The sequence below is a fragment of the Microcebus murinus genome, chromosome 12 (assembly GCF_040939455.1).
Source record: "Microcebus murinus isolate Inina chromosome 12, M.murinus_Inina_mat1.0, whole genome shotgun sequence".
Classification (NCBI taxonomy): domain Eukaryota; kingdom Metazoa; phylum Chordata; class Mammalia; order Primates; family Cheirogaleidae; genus Microcebus; species Microcebus murinus.
The window spans coordinates 7,522,833-7,543,208 of record NC_134115.1 but is presented as its reverse complement, the minus strand read 5'-3'; the positions used below and the strand labels follow the sequence as shown (position 1 = coordinate 7,543,208).

The window sequence follows — 20,376 nt, the reverse complement described above, 5'->3', positions numbered from 1 at the left end:
TTGTTACTATCAGGACTGAGGCCATCTCCTCCCCTATACTTGCCATTATGTAAGAGAAGCAAAATCTTCCCTCTACCCTCATAGGGTTTTTCAGCTGGGCCTGAAAATTAAATTGACATAAGACAGATCAACAGGAGAAAAGCATACAAGTTTATTTAACACAAGTTTTATGTGGCACAAGATCCTTCATTAAGAAATGAAGACCCAAAGATGCAGTTAGAATTGAATACTTATTTGCTGAATTGGACAGTAGCTTTAGCACAGAGATTTTGCTGATGCAAGATACAATGGAAAGAAATGAGAACAGCTGGATCTGTTAATATTCATCTGTGCAATAAACCTCTGGTGTTTTCCCGTCATGGAAGTTGCACCATCTGTACATACACTCAGTAAATTTACCAAATTCAGTCCAACTTCACAACATTTATCTTGAAAGTTGTTGAAGATTATCTGTTTCCCATGTTCCCAAGAGTGCCCAGAGCAAGTAAATCTTTTAGGAAAGAAAATCTTGTGTTACGACCCAAATGAAGTATATAACACCTGCACTGAATCAGTAGTATCAGTTGATTCATCCAAAGCAATTGAATAATATATATTTTCCTTTTGAAGTATTGTATGAAGTTGTTCTGGTAAGTTGAAGGCTAATTCATGCTGCCCAATCACAGTTAGGGTTCTCCTGGAAATAGGAAGTTTTTGTACTCTGAAATGTTATCAGGGTCTAAACATCCTACAACTTTGACAATACATTTTTCCACAATTTCTACACCACTGAATGGCTTTCCATTTTTTCCTAAGTATATAAGCTACTTTATAAATTGCTTCAGTGGCATTATTTCCAGGTCTTATTGCTGCTTGAAAGAATTGTCTTTGCTGTTGCTTTTCATCTTTTAATTTCTGCAATACAACCTTTTATGCCTGTGCCTCTAATTTAAAATATTTATGGTCCTCATGAATGTTATAATGCTGATGAGCATTGAATTTTTTTAATGTTGATGTTGCAGTACTACAAAGCAAGCGAATCATCTTTAGCAGAAACAAGATAATATTGCAACACCCAATCCTCATTTAAAAATCTGTTTTCTTCCTTCAGCATTCCCTTGGCCTTCTTTAGCATAATGGGCTGTTAAACAGACAGAATTAAAAAATACTATTGAGCTGTGAAACTATTTACAAACCCCACTTCAAACAGAAACACAGTGAACCGTTGTCAAAAGCTGATAACAGACTGGCGTACTCAACCCCCATAAACTCTCACCAACCAGCCTCGTGCAGTGGTGGCGCCAGTCAGGCGGGGGAAGTTAGAACTAAAGCATGAGCTTAGCAGCCATCAATTTATTCCCGATGGTTTACTGATATAAACCATTGTGACGATCAATCTGGGAGGATTATTTTGTCAAAACATTTTATTTTTTGGTATTTTAAATATATTCATTTTAAAAATAAAATAAAAACAAAAGATGAACAAAATTGTATTAATAAAACAAAAGGATTTGTTCTGTAAAATTTGGATTCAGTCAAAAGGCAGACCTTAAGGACCTAGAAGGCCACAGGTTCCTCACCCCTGGCTGTACCATATATCTAGGTGTGCAGGATCTATGCCATCTGGGTTTGTGTAAGTCATTCTGAGATGTTCCCTTAATGACACATTTCTCAGAACATACCTTCATCATTAAGTGATAGATGACTGTAGCATTCTTCAATTTTCTCCTCCCTCTCCTCAATATGCCCGACATACGCACACACATGCACACACACAAGCACACACGCACACTCATTCCCGTCAACAAGGATGGATGGGCCAGGTGCAGTGGCTCACGCCTGTAATCTGTAGCACTCTGAAAGGGCGAGGCAGGAGGATTGCTCAAGGTCAGGAGTTTGAAACCAGCCTGAGCAAGAGCAAGATCCCGTCTCTACTAAAAATAGAAACAAATTAATTGGCCAACTAAAAATATATAGAAAAATTATGGCACATGCCTGTAGTCCCAGCTAATCGGGAGGCTGAGGCAGGAGGACTACTTGAGCCCAAGAGTTTGAGGTTGCTGTGAGCTAGGCTGACGCCTCGGCACTCTACCCCAGACAACAGAGTGAGACTCCGTCTCAAAAAAAAAAAACAAAGATGGATGGTTTTATTTCACCCATCACTTTTTAAAACATGTCTCTGAGCTTGAAGTGGATGGAGCTGCCCCCAGCCTGGACTTCCGTCCTTACCTATTCCATGCACATAGGCCCTGCTTCCACCTGTCGGCAACGTGTTCTTCAGCCAAGGGCTTTCTTTTCTCTGCCTCAGCTTTGACCCCCAACCACTGATAGCAGGCTGGTAAATTAATACTCCCTGGAACAGCCTCCAGCCAACAACTAACAGGAGCTGGCATACAAATACCACATCTCCATTCCCCCCCAGGTGGGATAATCCTGGAGTGATGTGTCCCATTCCCAAAACTTCCACGCAGGATTGAGCACCGCCACCCCAAAAGAGAGCTGGCTTGGTCAAGCACCCTCACGGAGCACAGCTGCTCCCTCATCCAACTTCACACCTTGCTGATTCTCTCTCAACATCCCCAACAAGCCTCTTCCACTTGGGGGCTGCTTCTGGAGGAACTCAAAGATAGGAGCCCAGCTCCCTCTCCAGACACCGTTCCGATTTCTGATTTCCTGTTTCCCTGCACGACAAAACTCCTCAGAAGCGTGGCTTCTAGCCCCGCTGCCTACAATTCCTCCCCTCTCTCTCCCAACCTGTGGCCAGGTTCCTCCCCCACGTCCCACCGGAGCAGCTCTCACGGAGGCAGGCGTGGCCTCTGTGTGGCTGAATCCAGTGGTCCAGTCTCAGGCCTCACGCCGGCTCCGGTCAGCAGCGTGTGACTGTCGATTGTCTTCTCTTTCCCAAAGCGCTTTGTTCACTCGGCCTCCTGGACACCACGGCCCCTGGTCTGCCCCCTTGCTTGCTGGCCACAGCTCCTCTGTCGCTGTCATCCGTTGCTCCTCAGCTCCCTGAACTCTTAGCATTGGGACTCCACCCCAGGGCTCAGTGCTTGGTCTTTTACACATCCAGCCATAAGTTTTAAAATACAATCTAAACCCTGGAGACACCCAGAATTTCTCTCTCAGACACCAGACACCTATTCAACATCCACCTGGGCATCCAACAGACATGTCAAACCTAACGGTCCCCAAACTGAGCTCCTAGTCCTCTGGCCCAATTGGCGTCTTTCCCTTCTCAGTTAGTGACAGCTCTCACTTCTTCCAATTGCCCGCACCAAAACCCTTGGATTCAGCCTGGGATGACACCTCTTCCCCCATGCAATAAATCCTAATCAGTCATTCAGAAGGTGTACAAAATGCAACCCCTCCAGCCCACCACTTCCAATCTCCTAGATTATGACACTCGCCTCCTAAGTGGTCTCTCCACCTACACCCCAATGTCTTCTCAGCACAGCAGCCAGAACGATCCATTTACATTTAAGTCAGATCATGTCATTCGTCCACTCAAAACCCTCCAACAGCTCCCCTTCTCACTCAGAATAGAAGCCAAAATGCTGTCCTGGCCTTCAAGGCTCAACACGACTGGGCCTGACGCTGCCTCTCTCATTCAATGTCCAGCTAATCCGCACTCGTCACTCTCCTTCTGCGAACACAACAGCCTGCTCCTGCCCCACGGGTCTGCATCTGCTGTTCTCCCTGCCTAGAATGCTCCTCTGTGGCATTCTGCTTTTATTATAGTTTAACATTTGCTTATTTATGCTGTTCGCGATCTCTCTCTCCTGACTAGAATGTTGAGCTGTGTTTTCACAGACACAGCAGAGCATCCGGAAGAGGGCCTGATGTTGAGCCGATTTTCAATAATAAGCATGTGGTGTGAATGAATGTCTTCCTTTATTCCCAATAATTCTAATATCCAGTTAAAATATAGTACTCTGCCTCAAACATGCCCTCAACCTTCTCACACTCTTGCCTTTACTCATGTGATTTTCATCCTTGTGAAATCAAGCCATCTGCTCATTAAGGTAGAACACGAAGGTCACGTCCTTCGTGAAGTTCAGGCAGAAGTTACCACTCCCTCCTTTTGGTTTCTGAGGTCTTTTGATTTTGTTTCTCTATTGTGTGTAATAATTATTTGTAATGATTGTAAATCCCTAAGGGTCTCCTGTGTGTTTGTGGCGGAGAGTGTGTGTAGGTTTCTGTTTGTTTTGCTTTGGTATCGTACACAGCATCTAGCGCAGGTTCCAGTATCTGCGGGCGTTACAGATGTTTGAAGAAGCAGAGGCTCAGAGAGGTTAAGGGCTCACCCAAAATCACTCAGCTACTTCGACAGTTTTGAGACCTCTGTTTGAGTATCTTGATTATAAATAAAGTCAATGGTCTTTTCTCCCTCCCCTACTTATATATCTGAATACTTTCAAAAACAGAACATGCCCCTGAACATCCTCATTGTACTCAATGTTAACAACCATCATCTGGCCTTCTACATTGGAAGGCAGAGACCTGAAGATTTTCTACTTATCCACAAAGAACCCTGAATACCAAAGAACTTCTCATAATTCTCAAATCCTAATATGCATATAAATCACCCAGGCATTTGTTAACCTGTAGAGAGTCTAATTGAGTTGGTCTGCGACAGGGCTCCAGATGCTATAAGTTCACAGTTAATGCCAACACCATCAATAAGAGTGAAGTTATATACAACCAATTCACTAAGCTCAATTTCCCAGTTTTCCTAGGAAAAAAGGAATTAAGACAATTATTGTCAACCTTGGCTGCATGTTGGAATTACATGGAAGCTTAGAGAACTGCTAATGTCTGAGTCCCACCTCCTCAGATTCCAATTTAGCTGGCCTGGGAAGCATTCTGGACATTGGGATTTTTAAAAACTCTCAGATGAATCTAATCTGCAGCTGAGTCCCACTGGTTTAAGTGATTTTCCTTGTGCTTATGGCAGTAATGCAAGGATAGAAATTCAGGCCACATAACTCACTGGCCTGTGTCCACCTGAGACCAGGGTACACTCAAGTTTGGAGCTGCTATCCCTCGCACCAAAGTCACAATAACTAAAGAAAACGCTCACGTACGATTGCTGTGTTGGGCACTGTTCTGAACACTTCACATATATTATTCTATTTACACAATGGAGGAACTATTATTATTATCCCCACTTCACAGATGAGGAAACTGAGGCATGGAGCAATCAATTATTTTATCCAAGGACAGCATTCCAGATTCAAACCCAAGTAATAGTGCCATTGGCTCATGTCTTTAACCATGAAGCTCACTGCCTCCCCACCAAGAATGTTACCTGGATCCTGAGATGGGCTGAACTGTGTCTCCCAAAGTTCATATGTTGAAGCTCTAACCCCCAGGACCCCAAAATGTGACTGTATTTGGAGATGGGCCACTTAAAGAGGTAATTAAGTTAAAATGAGATCATGGGGGCGGGCTGATCCAATAAGTCTGGTGTTCTTATAAGAACAGGAAATTTGGACAGAGAAAGAGATACCAGGGATGATGCACAGGAGAAAGACTTCCAGCCTCCAGACTGTGAGAAATAAATCTCTGCTGTTTAAGGACACCCAGCCTGTAGTATTTTGCTATGGCAGCCCCAGCAAATGAGAGCCCCCACCTACTGCAGATTGCTAGGTGCAGAAATGATACAGTTGAAGTGAAAAGTGAATCAGCCTCTTTCCTTGTGTAATATTTGCATCAGGCAGAGTATAGGAATCTTCTAGATATCCTGAGGGCTCCACAACCCTGGTCTGACCTCTGAACCCCCTGTGCTAGTTGAAAAGCCTCCCAGCTGGTTCCCGAAATCCACCCTCCCTCCTCCCAGGGCTGATGGTGTCACCCTTCTTCGACCTGCAGTGGTTCCCATGGCTGCAGAGCACCTGTGATCCCACAGCTTGACACCCAAGCCCCCCCCCATGTGGCTGAGCCACTGTTTGGGGTGCCTGCTGTCCACCTCTTCCCCATATTGTCCCTTCATCTGCCCCCAGTGCAGAGTCTGCTCCAACCCAAATGCCCACTCACTGCCATCTAGAATGCTCCTCCCTACCCCCCTCCTCCTTTCGTCAAAATCTCATCCTTCTTGCAAGACTCAACTCACACATGCCCTGCACATAAAATGCAGAGCATTCCACCTCACCAGAGCCACTCCCTCCACCGTCCCCCATGGTACTGTGCACAGACCTGTGACAGCACCTGTCACAGACAGGCTTGGGATGGTCACAGTCGGTGCATGTGAGTCCTCTGGGGTTCAAATGCATCTTATTTCTCTTTGCCTCTTTGCTTCCCAGGCATCGGGAGCAGTACCTCAGCCTCACACGGCAGCTTGGTAAACATTTATGGACCCAAATCCAGCAGGCATAATACACAATTATGTCCCTGAAAGACTGTCCTGTTGGGAAGCCTGCAGGATGCTAAACGTAGCCTTTAATGAGAGTTGCATGAGCTATGTATTGTTCACTGATCAATACCTGAAAATAACTAAAGCAGCCAAAACACAGGAATACAAACAAACCATCCAATAAGTAGGAATTTTCTTCTCATTCTTGTAAAAGCTCTGAATTGCTTATGGCTCATTTCTAGTAGAATCTACATATTGGTCCAAGGGGACAAGGAACCCGTAAGAAAATATGAGGAAGACAAGTGTTTGTAAAGCGGTTCCAGCATAGGGCAGGACGCTTTTCACACCATGAATGCAAGATACGTTCTCACTAGAGATCATGCCATTTCTGAGTGCAGCTGAGGCTGTGTACCCCTGCCTCTCTCCTTCACTTTGCATTTTATCAATTTCAGGCTACTAAAAGCTGAGGAAAGAGTCCAAATATCACCAAGTACAAACTGCACAGAGAATTGGATTATAACAGGGCTCCCCCACTGTCAAGAAACCCAGCCCCCTCTTCCCAAGGGGCATCGCCCAGGGCAGGTGTCTGTTGCCCTCCAGAGCCCTCGGCCCTGAGTAGGCCGTGCTGGCTGCCCGGAAGTGACCTCTCCCTCCAGCATTTCATCAGCTGTGGTGGGTTCTTCACTCTATCATGAGCGATTGCAATTTTGACCCACCACTCAGGACAGGCGCCGGCGTTAGAGACCTTCACGGCCCCTCTGTGCTTAGCATCTAGTAATTGACCAGCAAATGTTTGTTGAATTTAAAAGAAAAGAATGCATCTAGAGGAGAAAGAGCTCTAAATGGTCACCTTGCCTAAAAGGCAAAAATCAGACTTTCTCCACTCTGCCAGGGGCTCGCCTTTTTCAGACAGGTCAAAGGGCCCAGCCAGCAAGTAGGGTCAGCAACAGGACGGTAATGGCCATGCACATTCTGTAAATATGATGCATGCTTTTAAAAAACGCCAATCAACATCCAAAATATCAATAGTGACTTTGCATATTTTGGTGGGACTTTGCCTTTCTTTCCTCTGATTGTTTTGGGCTTGGGGGAGAGAAAGGGAGAAGGGATTGTTGGGACTTTTGGTGTTTTTCTTTTTTAGACCCAATAATCTTCTCAATGACTATGCAATTTAGAAAGGAAAGCTAAACTTCCAAGTGGAGCTGCACACACCTGTAGTCCCAGCTACTCGGGAGGCTGAGGCAGAGGGATGGCTCGAGCCCAGCAGTTCGAGGCTGCAGTGAGCCATGACTGAGCCACTGCTCTCCACGTGGGCTGCAGAGTGAGACCCCATTTCTAAAAAAGAAAGAAAAAAAAGAAAGCAAATCTAAACCATGATATGTGATTTTCTTTTTGTTTTTCCTAGACTTAGACAAAGGGAAGCCAACAAGCGCCAGAAACTATGCTGAGCCCTGGGGAAAGAGCTGGAAGGCCAGTCTCCAGAGTGTTCCAGGGGACAGAGGAGGAAGGTAGAGGTGAACACGAGGAAATGCTTTATAATCTAGCTGGAAAGTACACTGAAAGGGGACAAAAGGGAGTGCAGATGAGAACTCTTTGCCCAGTGGGAGAGAGGAGAGTGAAGGAAGTGTCAGGAGGGGAGTCCCCAAAGGACACTGGGCAGAATAGAGGTTAACTGTTTATAAAGTATACTTCAATAATAAAAAGTAAATAAATCATAAATAAATAAATTCACTAAGCTAAATGTACTTGGACATCCACATTATTTGTAACAGCCAAAAAGATCAAACAGCCCAAGTGCTGGTTAATACGGAACTGGCAAAATGGTGTGTCTATTAAATGAAATATTATGCAGTCATCTAAAAAAATGAAGACTTAGGAGGGTACACAGAAATATCAATGAGAGCAGCATCTCTCAAACTCGGCATTCATCAAAATCACCTGGAGGGCTTGTTAAAACACGGATCGCTGGGCCCATCCCTAGAATTTCTCAGTAAGTGTGTTTGGGATGGAACCAAGAATCTGCAGGTTCAACAAGTACCCAGGGAGTGTGGCTGCTGCTGGCCCAGGGAGCACACCTGGAGAACTAAGTCATAGAAATTTCTACTGGGTGTTACTTCCCCAGAATGGCTTATAAAGGCTTCCTTCTCCCTCACCTGCTCTTCCTCCTCCTTATAATCATACCCTTCATCATCATCACCATCGTGACTGCCATTACCACCACCATCACTGTCATTGCTGACAGGGCAGATGCAGGGACACTTGGGCACACTGGCCCTGGCTCGTGTACATGCTCCTATAAGAAGAAGAAGCCTTACCTGCCTTTCACAATCCACGATGACTGTGTGTTTCTACCTAAGCCCTGGAATTACCTGTCTGTGCATAGCCTCCCTTTTCCGTTGCAGATTCGTGAGAGTATGAATCTATTCTTTGTAACCGTAGACCTGTGGCAAATACAACGTCAACTGCCCCTTCCAGGAGATGCCAGCCAGCTGCCTGGCAACCTGGCAGTGACTCCTTCCAAGTCACCGTGGATTCAAGATCCAAGTGGATCCAAGTGGATTCAAGATCCACCGCTCTAACCTGACCCGCAAGGCCCTGCACGGAGGGCCCGCCCCTGACTGCTTCCCCACGGGGACTCAAGTGGAGGTGCTCGCCGCCCCCAGCGTCCCTCAGAGCCTGGAGGGCTGCACAGCCTCATCTCCCCCTGGAGAGCAAGGACTGCAAGGCAGGGCCCTGCTTCCTGCCCCTGGCCTTTACCTCCCTGCCTTCGTGTGGACTCCAGCTCCTCCAGGAGGCCTCCCATGCCGGAATCTCCAACATAAACACACTGGGTCCCTCCTGCAAGAGGGCCTCGTCCAGGCACTTAGCACCCTGGAGGTTACTTCGGGGTGTCTGTGTGTCTGTCTCTCTCACTGACGCATAGACTCCAAGAGGGAAACCCCACCTTTAGCTCCCATGCTATCCCCAGAGCCCCGCACTGGTGTTCCATAGCCTTTTCTTAAAAATAACATGAAAGAAATACTTTAAGAAAAAAATCCGACAATGAAATGAAAAATGCATTAAAATTTTCATATAGTATATAAGTATTCCTGACAAGAAACCTCCTTTGTACCTCTCTTCTGATCCTGATTCACAAATTTTATAGAAAGAGTATTTTTATAGGCTTTAAAAATTCCAATCTTTTGACAATTAATGCTAAGAAGAGGCTTTGGCTGGTCAAGCAAAGTGTTACAGGTTTTGTTCAGGCATCAAAATGAGGACTAAGCCTTTTTCATTACCTCACAATGTAGTTCAGCTCCTGAACAATCTGACCAAAGAGATTTGGTCTAGAATTTCCAAACTATGAGTTTCCCTCCTCTGTCTCATGGGGCCATGGAGCTCCTACCGGCTGTGCACCTTCATTCCTTCCTCTCCAAGCCTCTGGTTTTACATCAGAGGAACTGGAATTCCGAAACACTGCAGCAGCTTGTTACAGGTTATACAACTGAGTAGGAACAGAGCGGATCAACTACAGCCCCAGTGGCCTGAGGGCCGGGATGGAATCTCTGCCTTCTGTCTCCTGTGGAATTGTCTGGAAAAAGAAAATGTCTAATTTAGTATGTTTTGTATTATGTTTTTGTTTCTCTTTCATACACTGAAACCCATTTTCCTTTGGTTTTTAATGGCAATGTCCAATGCACATAGATTAATTCTAATGAGGTTTTTCCCACTAAGTTATTGAGAGCTCTGGGCTGTAGAAAGATGAAGAGATTCTCTTCCAGAGTGCCCTCAGTTTTGAAAATGAACTTCCGAGTTTTAGAGATTGGTGTCATTAGGAAATGATATTCTATGTTTTTGCTGTTGTCATTTGTCATTTGATGGCATCTATGCTCAAGCACTAAGCAGCCCGCATAAGCTCAGTTGTTCTTGAGAGATTAGAAACCCATGTACAGCAAAAGCCAAACTCTTGCTCAAACACATGGCATAAAAGAATTGCAGTGATGTCAGTGCTGGCGCCTCTGAAATACATTAGCACTTTACTTCCGATCTTTTGGAAAGCCCAATATTAGGAGCCAAATTTTAAAATGCTCCTTATAGCTCTGACAAGTTTAAAGGTATCACAGATCCAGAACTTGGAAAAACCAGGAAATTATTTATAACATTAAATACCCTCAAATCAAACATTTTAAATGTCCATTCAAAACATATGTTTGATTAAGTAAACTAGAAATAAAATATTTATAATTTACTTAAAAATATATTTCCACAAAGATTAGGCCTGAATATAATGATGCATCTTAAAAACAGTTGCGTTCCAAGTGATTTTTCTTTTGCTTTCAAAAATTGTGTTCTCACTGGTTTTATGTCACAAAGAATAAGTATTAGATACGTGATGCATATACTGTGTCTGTGGGGGCGCCTCGATGGAGCCTCGGCGGTGTCTCAGTGGCACAACAAGAAAAGAGTTTCCCCCCCCCCCTCGTGTGAAGTAGGGTGAGGCAATTAGCGAACAGCACACATCTGTTTATACTCATACCTCCGGTTATCTCTTGGGTTGTGAAGAAAGGCAAAAGGGAGGTGGGATGCGCAGGGATCGCGCAAAATACAAAGAAAATTAATCACTTCAAAGGTCAGCTCATGACCAGCGTGTAATTAGTTTGTGCGTTGCTAGGGCACTTTGGGGGGGGGATAAAAGGCACCCCGCAATTCAGGTCGGGGTCCTTGCCTGCGAGAGTGGCCACTGCGTTGGTGCTCTGGGGCTTGGACCCTGGCTAGCCAGAAAATAAACCTCCTCTTGTGTGATTGCATCCTCGATGTCTCTGCTTTTCTGTCCGGTGGGGCTGTGGAAGGTCGGTCCCTAACATTTGGGGGCTCGTCCGGGATTTGCCTTCCCCACAGACTACTGGATAGAATTCAGGGCTGAGGGAGGAGTGTGAAAATCCACCCCGGACTAGCCGGGTGTGGTGTTGGGCAAGGGACGCGGAATCCCCTTGCAGGACCCCGGATCAGGACGCCAGCACAGGACCTAGGCGGACGCGCTGGTGGGTCGCCGGTCGGAGCCAGGCGGAGACGTCTTCTGGCCCCGTTGGGACTCCAGAGCTGACCTTGTAGCCTAGGGCTCGGTCAGGAGGAGCTGGAGCTGACCTTGTAGCCAAGGGCTCGGTCAGGAGGATACTGGGGAGCAGGTCCGGACCAGGTTAGGTTGTGTGTTTACCTCACTGTCTACTTGTCTGTTGTCTGCTTTGTTTGTCGCCGGCTTTCTGTGTGTGTGTGTGTGAGTGAGTGTGACATCTCTCGTTGGCTTGTTGGAGTCTCTGGGTTCTGTGGTTTCAGCCCGAGAACCCATCAGGGTTGCATGGGTTTTCGGGCTGGGGCCATGGGATCAGGGGACCCACGAAAAGATCTGCAGGGGCGACTAGGACCTCCAGGTGAGTATTCCCCTGCATGGGCTGGCAGCACACAGTGTATCTCCTGCCGCCCGTGCCAGGAGTGGCTAGTGCAGGAGGGGCATGGCCGTTACCTCTGTAGGGAGTGTGAAAGGCTAGGGATTCAGATCCTTGTCCCCAGTGCCCCAACTGCAGAATATTGGTTTGCACATCTGCCTATTATCGACTAGCCATGGGACAGGCTCTAACAACGCCATTGTCCATCCTGGTGAGCCATTTTAAAGATGTCAGGGCAAGGGCACACAACCTGTCCTTGGAGGTCAAGAAGGGAAAGTTTGTTACCCTTTATAAGGCCGAGTGGCCCACGTTTGGAGTGGGGTGGGCCAGGGAGGGCTCGTTTGATGCCTCCTTGATCAAAAAGGTAAAAGGGGTGGTATTTGGCCACCATGGCCACCCTGATCAGATCCCCTATATTGTGGTCTGGCAAGACTTGGTTCTAGACCCGCCACCCTGGCTGAAGGCCCTCCTACCTGCCCCGAGGGGAAAGGCGGAAGTTCTGGCAGTTAAAAAAGTCAGAAAAGAGGGAGCACGGAGTCCGCGGTCCGTTGGGATGCCAGTGTTGCTGGACTCCAATCTCTACCCAGACCTGACAGGTCTCAAATAGAACGCGCCTCCGCCCTATAACCCTGGTGCAGCCTCTGCGGCTACCCCGGCCCAGGAGGACACGGGACCACTGGCAGCGGGGCCAGCCTATGGGACCAGACAGCGGACTGGCCGGGCCCCAGATCCGGAGCCCGTAAAGGCGCTCCCTCTGAGGGCAGTGGGACCCCTGGCGGAGGACAGAGGAGCACAGACATTCCAATATTGGCCCTTCTCCACCAGTGATCTTTATAATTGGAAATCTCAAAACTCGAACTTCTCCCAGAATCTGGGAGACCTAATTAATCTTTTAGACTCTGTTCTTTTCACTCATCAGCCCACCTGGGATGACTGCCAGCAGCTGCTTAAGGTGCTCTTCACAACGGAGAAAAGAGAAAGGATTCAGGGGGAGGCGCGGAAGCTGGTTCCCGGGGAGGACGGCAGACCTACTACAAACCCGCCAACCATCGACCAAACTTTTCCCCTTGAACGGTCGCTTTGGGACTACAATGAGGCTGAAGGTAGGGAGCATCTCCGGGTCTACCGCCAGACTCTGATGGCCGGTCTCCGTATGGCGGCGCAAAAGCCGACCAATTTGGCCAAGGTAGAAAATGTTCGTCAGGGGCCAGAAAGCCTGGCAACATACTTAGAGAGGATCATAGAGGCCTTCCGGCAGTACACCCCCATAGATCCCACAATGGAGGAGAGTAAGGCAGCTATGTAAAAATGGCTGGTTACGGGACAAAGGGCATCGCCTAATAGTGCCAGAACTCTTAAGACGCCACCTGTTAGAGCACCTGCATCAGACCACACAGCTAAAAAAGAGAAAGATGCTGCAACAGCTGGACACTGCTCAACTAAGTTTCAAGTCACAAGGACGGGTTCCAGATGACATCATCAAAAGTTGCCGAGCCTGTCAGGTCATGCAGCCGGGGAGGACCAGAGGGACCCACGCAGGTACAAGGGAAAGGGGGAGGCAGCCAAGACTATTTTAAAAAGTGGATTTCACAAAGGTCAAGCCTAAAAAAATACAGGTACCGATATTTACTGGTCATGGTAGATACATTTTCCAGATGGATAAAAGCCTTCCCTACAAAAAAAAAAAAACAGCTTTGACAGTAACTAAAAAAAATATTAAAAAAATAGTCCCCAGGTATGGACTGCCGGAAGGGATAAGATCAAATAATAGGCCTGCGTTTATCTGTCAGGTTAGTCAAGGGCTGGCCCAGGCTATGGGGATAGATTAAAAATTACATTGTGCATATAATCCCCAGAGCTCTGGGCAAGTAGAGCTAATAAATAAAACAATAAAGGAGACCCTGACTAAATTGGCCCTGGAGACTGGCAGAGACTGAGTGACCCTCCTTCCCTTCGCCCTGTTCCGAGCCCGGAACACCCCTTATCACTTGGGTTTAACCCCTTTTAAAATAATGTACGGCACACCCCCTCCTGTAGTTCCTAGGATGAGCCCTGAGGCTCTTCTGGGACATCCCAAAAAAGTGTTACAAGCGGTGCAGGCTCTGCAACGTGTCCACAGTCAAGTATGGCCGGGCCTCCGTGCTATCTACCGGCCTGAGGAAAAGGGTGCCGGACACCGTTTCACCCACACCAGCAGGGGACTGGGTGTGGGTGAAACGGCATAACAACAGAACCCTCAAACCGAGGTAAAAGGGCCCCTATCAAATTATTCTTGTTACCCCCACTGCTCTTAAGGTTAATAGAATAATAGCGACCTAAATACACCACTCCCACGTGAGACCTGCTAATAAAAAGACCAGGATCGGTGCCAGGACCAGTATAAAAAGCAACTGCAGACCCGAAGAATCCTCTAAAGACCAGACTGACCCGAGTGGCAGCGACAGCCCAGGACTGCTGACACAGACTTGGACTGGGGTTGTGGCATCTAAAGATTGACTGGGTGACAAACATAGACAGGTCGCGGTGGGGGGTTGGTTATTGTGTTTTAGGGATGTTGTGTTTTTGGTCCAATGTTTTTAAAATAGAGACCTACAGCTATACTTACTGCCCCAAACTCCCACCAACCCCATAACCTTACATGAGTCTAAAAATTACTATATAATGGTGTTAGTATTCCCAAAAATAATATACCACACTGAGGAGATAATGTATGAGGGCATAATAGGGCAAAGAGTCACCAACCTAATTTTTTAAAAAAAAAAAAAGAGAGCCCTTCACAGCCATAACCCTGGCTACTCTTTTTGGCTTAGGGACAATAAAAGCAGAAACTAGTATCTCTTCTCTGGCAATACAGCAAAGAGGGTTTAATACTCTGAGGGCAGCTGTTGATAAAGATATTGCAAAGATAAAAGATTCAATTTCACACTTAAAAAAGTCTTTAACCTCCCTCTCGGAAGTAGTTTTACAAAACTGGAGAGGGTTAGACTTGGTGTTCCTGCAACAGGGAGGGCTATGTGCGGCCCTCCGGAAGAAATGCTGTTTCTATGCCGACCACACAGGGGTGGTAAGAGAGTCCATGGCCAAAATAAAAAAAGGGCTTGCTCGTCGCAAACGAAAATACAAAAAACAAACAGGTTGGTTTGAGTCCTGGTTCAATAGTTCCCCCTGGCTGACTACCCTGATTTCCACGCTTGTGGGACCACTAGTGATCTTACTCATAACCCTAACATTTGGGCCCTGCATATTAAACAAACTCATAAAATTTATAAAAGACAGGGTCAGTGCTGTTCAGCTTCTAGTGCTGCAACAGCAATATCAAAGACTTAATGCGGACCTAGGACTTATAAATTACCCAAAAGACGAGCAAGAGTGCTCGTCGGCGATGTAAAGGAAAGGGGGAAATGTGGGGGCGCCTCGATGGAGCCTCGGCGGTGTCTCAGTGGCACAACAAGAAAAGAGTTTCCCCCCCCCCCTCGTGTGAAGTAGGGTGAGGCAATTAGCGAACAGCACACATCTGTTTATACTCATACCTCCGGTTATCTCTTGGGTTGTGAAGAAAGGCAAAAGGGAGGTGGGATGCGCAGGGATCGCGCAAAATACAAAGAAAATTAATCACTTCAAAGGTCAGCTCATGACCAGCGCGTAATTAGTTTGTGCGTTGCTAGGGCCCTTTGGAGGGGGGATAAAAGGCACCCCGCAATTCAGGTCGGGGTCCTTGCCTGCGAGAGTGGCCACTGCGTTGGTGCTCTGGGGCTTGGACCCTGGCTAGCCAGAAAATAAACCTCCTCTTGTGTGATTGCATCCTCGATGTCTCTGCTTTTCTGTCCGGTGGGGCTGTGGAAGGTCGGTCCCTAACATGTCTACACTACTTATTGTAATAAATACATTGATTGACAAAAAAACCCTGTGTTCTCAAGAAAACTATGATCTCTTTTCTTGTAATAGAGAATACAGTGTGCATTCTTTAAAAGAGTCATATATGTGTACATATATATATATATATATATATATCTTTTTTTTTGAGACAGGGTCTCACTCTGTTGCCCAGGCCAGAGTGCAGTGGTCTCATCGTTGCTCCCAGCAACCTCAACTCCTGGGCTCAAGCAATCCTCCTGCCTCAGCCTCTCAAGTAGCTAGAACTACAGGTGTGTGCCACAATGTACAGCTAACTTTTTTCTGTTTTTAGTAGAGATGGAGTCTTGCTCTTGTTCAGGCTGGTCTCAAACTCCTGAGCTGAAGTGATCCTCCCATGTCAGCCCCCCAAGTGCAAGGATTACAGGTGTCAGCCACCAAACATGACCTGGTTTTTTGTTTGCTTTTTGTTTTTTTACTGAAGTCTAATTTCCTTTCCTTTTTGTGTTTGCATTTTAACTAATTTTAAAGTAATTGAATTGGCATGAGTTCTTGATAATTTTCAAGCCACAGACAGGGAGACAATATTTTAAAAACATATTTCTAACAAAGGATTATTTCCAAAATATATTAAAGATTCCTACAAATCAATAATAAAAAGACAAAAAATTTGATAGAAAATGGTTTAAGGAGACACTTCACAAAAGAAGACATACAAGTGGCCAACACCATGTGAAAAAGTGTCTGACACCATTAACCATTAAAGAAGTATAAATTAAGATCACAGTAAGATGCCATTATACACATTTATTAGAATGACTAAAATTTAAATGCCTGACAATAACACATGCTGGCAAGGATTGGAGAAACTGGAACTCTCAGATTTTATTGTTAGGAGTGTAAAATGATGCTATCACTACAGGAAAAATTCTATCAGTTTCTTATAAAACTAAGCATGACCCTCTGCTATAACCCAGTAATTTTACTCTTATATATTTACTCAAGAAGTATTAAAATAAATGTTTCACAAAAAGACTTGTACAAAAATGTTGTAGCAGCTTCAGTCATAATAACCAAAAATTGCAAACAACTTAAATGTTTAACAGGAGACAAACTGTGGTATAGCAGTATACTACTCAGCAATAAAAAACGAATGAATTACTGATATTCACCAACAGAGCTGAATCTCATAGACTTTATTCTTAGGGAAAAAAGCCAGACACAAAAGAGAACATACTGAATGACTGAATTTACATGAAGTACTACAGCAGGTAAAAGTAATCTCTGGAGGAAGAGTAGGTTTGGAGGGGCACGAGAAAACTTTCTGGGGTGATGAAAATATTCTATTAATACATCTTGATGGGGATATCATGACATTAACACATGCATTTATCAAAACTCATAGAATTAAGCATTTCAGGTTTTTTTTTTTCATAGTTTGCTGATATTATATTTGTGGTTACCAAGCATTTTCTTAAGGACTGATACCCTACAGAATCTACTACTTCCTTGTTACTGATAACAGAATTATTGGGTCATCAATGGAGAAGGGTTAAAAAAAAAAAAAAATGTAAAAAAAAAAAAAAAAAAACTCGACCAGAAAAATCTATATGCCTAATACAGTTGGAACACATGGTTGATTAAATTTCACAATGTTATAAAAAGAGCTAAATGATTTAGAAATCACTAAAATCCTCACAATAGTCCTCTGAGTGAGTGAGAAAGGGGTTCAATGCCAGCATACTATATCAAAGCAAGCCTTTTTGTACACAATCTCAAAAACCACTACTCCACCTTCCTTCCTAGTTTTTACAACTTGTACCTTACCTAGTCTCACATTAATACAGAATTATAGAATATTTTTACAAGTCAGTCACATTCTTTGGAAATATCATTAAAATGGACCTAGCAATTATTGCTTTAAACCCATGTTTTTCATGAAAAGGGAGATTAATAGTAACTTTTCCACTTAACCACACATAAACTAAAATCAGGTCTCAATGAAGTTCTTAGCACACCCTTTGCTTCTTTAGCAGTCAAAATGCCCAAAGTAATTGTTCCAAATGACAAACTATTGGGAATGATAGTAAGAGGAGTTTTAAAAAACAAGACAAACTAAATTGTGAAAAACTGAAATTTGGAGAGAAAGCATTCTAGTTTACATTGTGTAAATAAATTTAAAAATCAATGGCTTGCATATGCCATGCAAGTTTTTTCCCCCCAAATTATCTGTTTGGTACTTTATTTTTGGGGTCATCACCTTTTCAAATTTTAATACTGTGAAACAGCTTCGAACTTTTCTTGTTACAACTATGAACCTTAAATCTGCCAATACTAGTCAGAGTTTAGGAACTAATAAATTCAAACTAGATATGGATTCTATCAGCATTTTTCCATATTAAAATGCCTATATGGAATACTAAAGTCGCTACAGATCAACTTGAAATCATATTTTATAACTGTTTTCATAAAATGTTCAGTTATCTTCCCCATCACTTAGAAGAAAAAGAGTCTGTCTGGGTCACGATGGAGTGAAAGAAATTATAACTCTAAAAACAGCTCATATGTATTTAATATTTACCATGGGCCAGGCACTGTAATAAATATGACACATGAACCATTACAAGTAAAGGTATTGTTATCAGGAAAGCATTTTCATCCCCAATTTAGAGACAAAGGAGTTGAGACAGAGAGATTAAATAACTTGCCCAAAGTCAAAGTTGTGAGTGGACATGTCTCTGGGTATGTCCAGGTTCAAAGCCTAGTATCTTCATCATTATGCTTATGTTAAGGTTAAAATATTACTATTTACTGCAAAAGCAAAATTTTTACTGCTTTAAATTCTTTAAGTACTCATTAACTCAAAGGTCAAATGGTCGCTTCAAATCATACATATATACAATAAATGGGGGGAAAATGTGTAACCAATAGTTTGCTGAAGTTTCGTACCTGCTCAGAATAGACAACACACATGGCACGATTTTATTCCTCACGGCCGTTTTAAGAACATTTACAGCCACCAACATATATAAGGGTAATGCAGTGAGAATCTTCATTTGGGTACAACAGTTATTTCCTTCTCCATCCTAAACCAGAAAGAGAATGCTGTACTTGGATATGCCATTTCAGACAGTGCTTTTTCCTCTCCCTCATCCCCAAAGCCCCAAGCACCGGAGCACTCCCGCCAGTCTGTTTGCGGGTCTCCAGGGCAGCCGCTTACCCGGAGGACCGGCACCTGCGTCAGGGCCCCGTCCTCACCATAGCCCCTGTGTTCTCTGTCTTCACTTTGCAGAACAACTGCTTTCTCTGGTGGATCACTTGACACGCTAGAGGACTCGGCGAAACCACTAAATCTTAGCATCAAAGTCATTTTCTTTTTTCCACAACCACCTTTTCAAGCAGCCAAAACCCTTGGTCCTCTTCTGCCCGCGACCTGAAACCCGTAGCAACCCCGCCCGGCACTCACCCAGGTTCACGGCCAGGGCCCGCGCGGCCTGCTGGGCTCAGGGCGGCGGCCGGTAAGTCCCCTGGGAACGGGCAGGTGGGCGGCGGCCCGGGGAGCAGGCGGCGGAGCGCACGGAGGGATTCCCGGAGGCCGAGACCCCTGCGGGAGGGCGGCGCCTGCCATCCGAGACCCAGGCCAGCGCGGCGTCCGCGCCCCCCGCAACCAGGCGCCCAGGGTCGGCGGGAGCAGAGAGGACGGACGCCGTCTCCTCCCCGCGGCCAGGCCCCTGGCGCTTCCAGGAGGTCGCAGACTTCAGCCCTCTGAAGCTAGGGCCAGCCCCACAATAGCTCAGCTTGGCGGGAGTCCCGCAACCCCCCAAGCATTTCAGTTTTTGCATTGCATTCTACGTAAATTTTACCCTTAAATAGCTGTAATAAATATTAAACAACAGTGGTTTTGCTTTTCACAGTGGTATAGAAAGAAATCCTCAAGTTACTTCCTGTGTATTCTACAATTCTGTAATGAGCAAATAACTATATTGAATATAAGGCACCCCAAGTTTCTCATTGTTGGAGAAGAAAGTTACAAATATAAAAAGGAAAAAGTCTAAATATCAATCTGACTATGGTCGTTTAGATAGATAATGATAGATAGGTAGACACACGAATGCATAGATGCATTGATACATAAATAGATGTAAATATGAAGAGAAATAGAAATAAATGTGTGCATACATATGTATACACACACATCTCCTAATTCCATTTTCTTGGGAAGGCCTAGAAAGTATGCCAGATCATCAGCAGTGAACACTGTTAATGCTCAGGCTTTGATTTCTCCACTGAAATGAACCAGGGGCCCCATGGGAAAAAAGGCCAATTCAAGGCCTGGGACAGGTAAGTACAAGATAAGTCCAGACATCTGGTTTACCAGCATTTTTGAAAAAAACTCTCAAAGCGTGCTTTTTCTCTGCTCTCACACTACAACAATCACCAACACAGACGGAGATGTCTGTGACCAAATGTGCGGCTTTTTCCCAACACACCAAACAGGGGACACCAGCTGGATGTCCTCTAACTTAATTCCAGCACTGGAGATGGCCTCAGATCACCCAAGATGAGGGCTCAATCCCGAGACTGCTCCCTCTCCTTCAGACACCAGTCCCAAGTCTAGCCTCTGGAACTCCTGACTGGCTTCAAGTTGGGGTTCCCAAAACCCCCTCTTTGGGGGTTATTTACCTTATGGTTGTAATATTTTATATACATACATAATAATATTATATATATATGTATATATACTCATTCACGATTCCTGACTCATAATTC

The 20,376-nt window shown here is 45.1% G+C and overlaps 1 long non-coding RNA gene across 1 annotated transcript; it reads right to left on the bottom strand.

The window, feature by feature from the left end:
* Positions 1-159: 159 nt before the first annotated feature.
* Positions 160-19,043, bottom strand: LOC142874355 (uncharacterized). Its single transcript, XR_012922168.1, has 4 exons — positions 18,827-19,043; positions 18,556-18,692; positions 9,717-9,902; positions 160-676 (listed from the first exon to the last, which is right to left on the bottom strand). It is a non-coding gene; the product is annotated as an uncharacterized LOC142874355 (long non-coding RNA).
* Between the last annotated feature and the right edge of the window lie 1,333 nt (positions 19,044-20,376).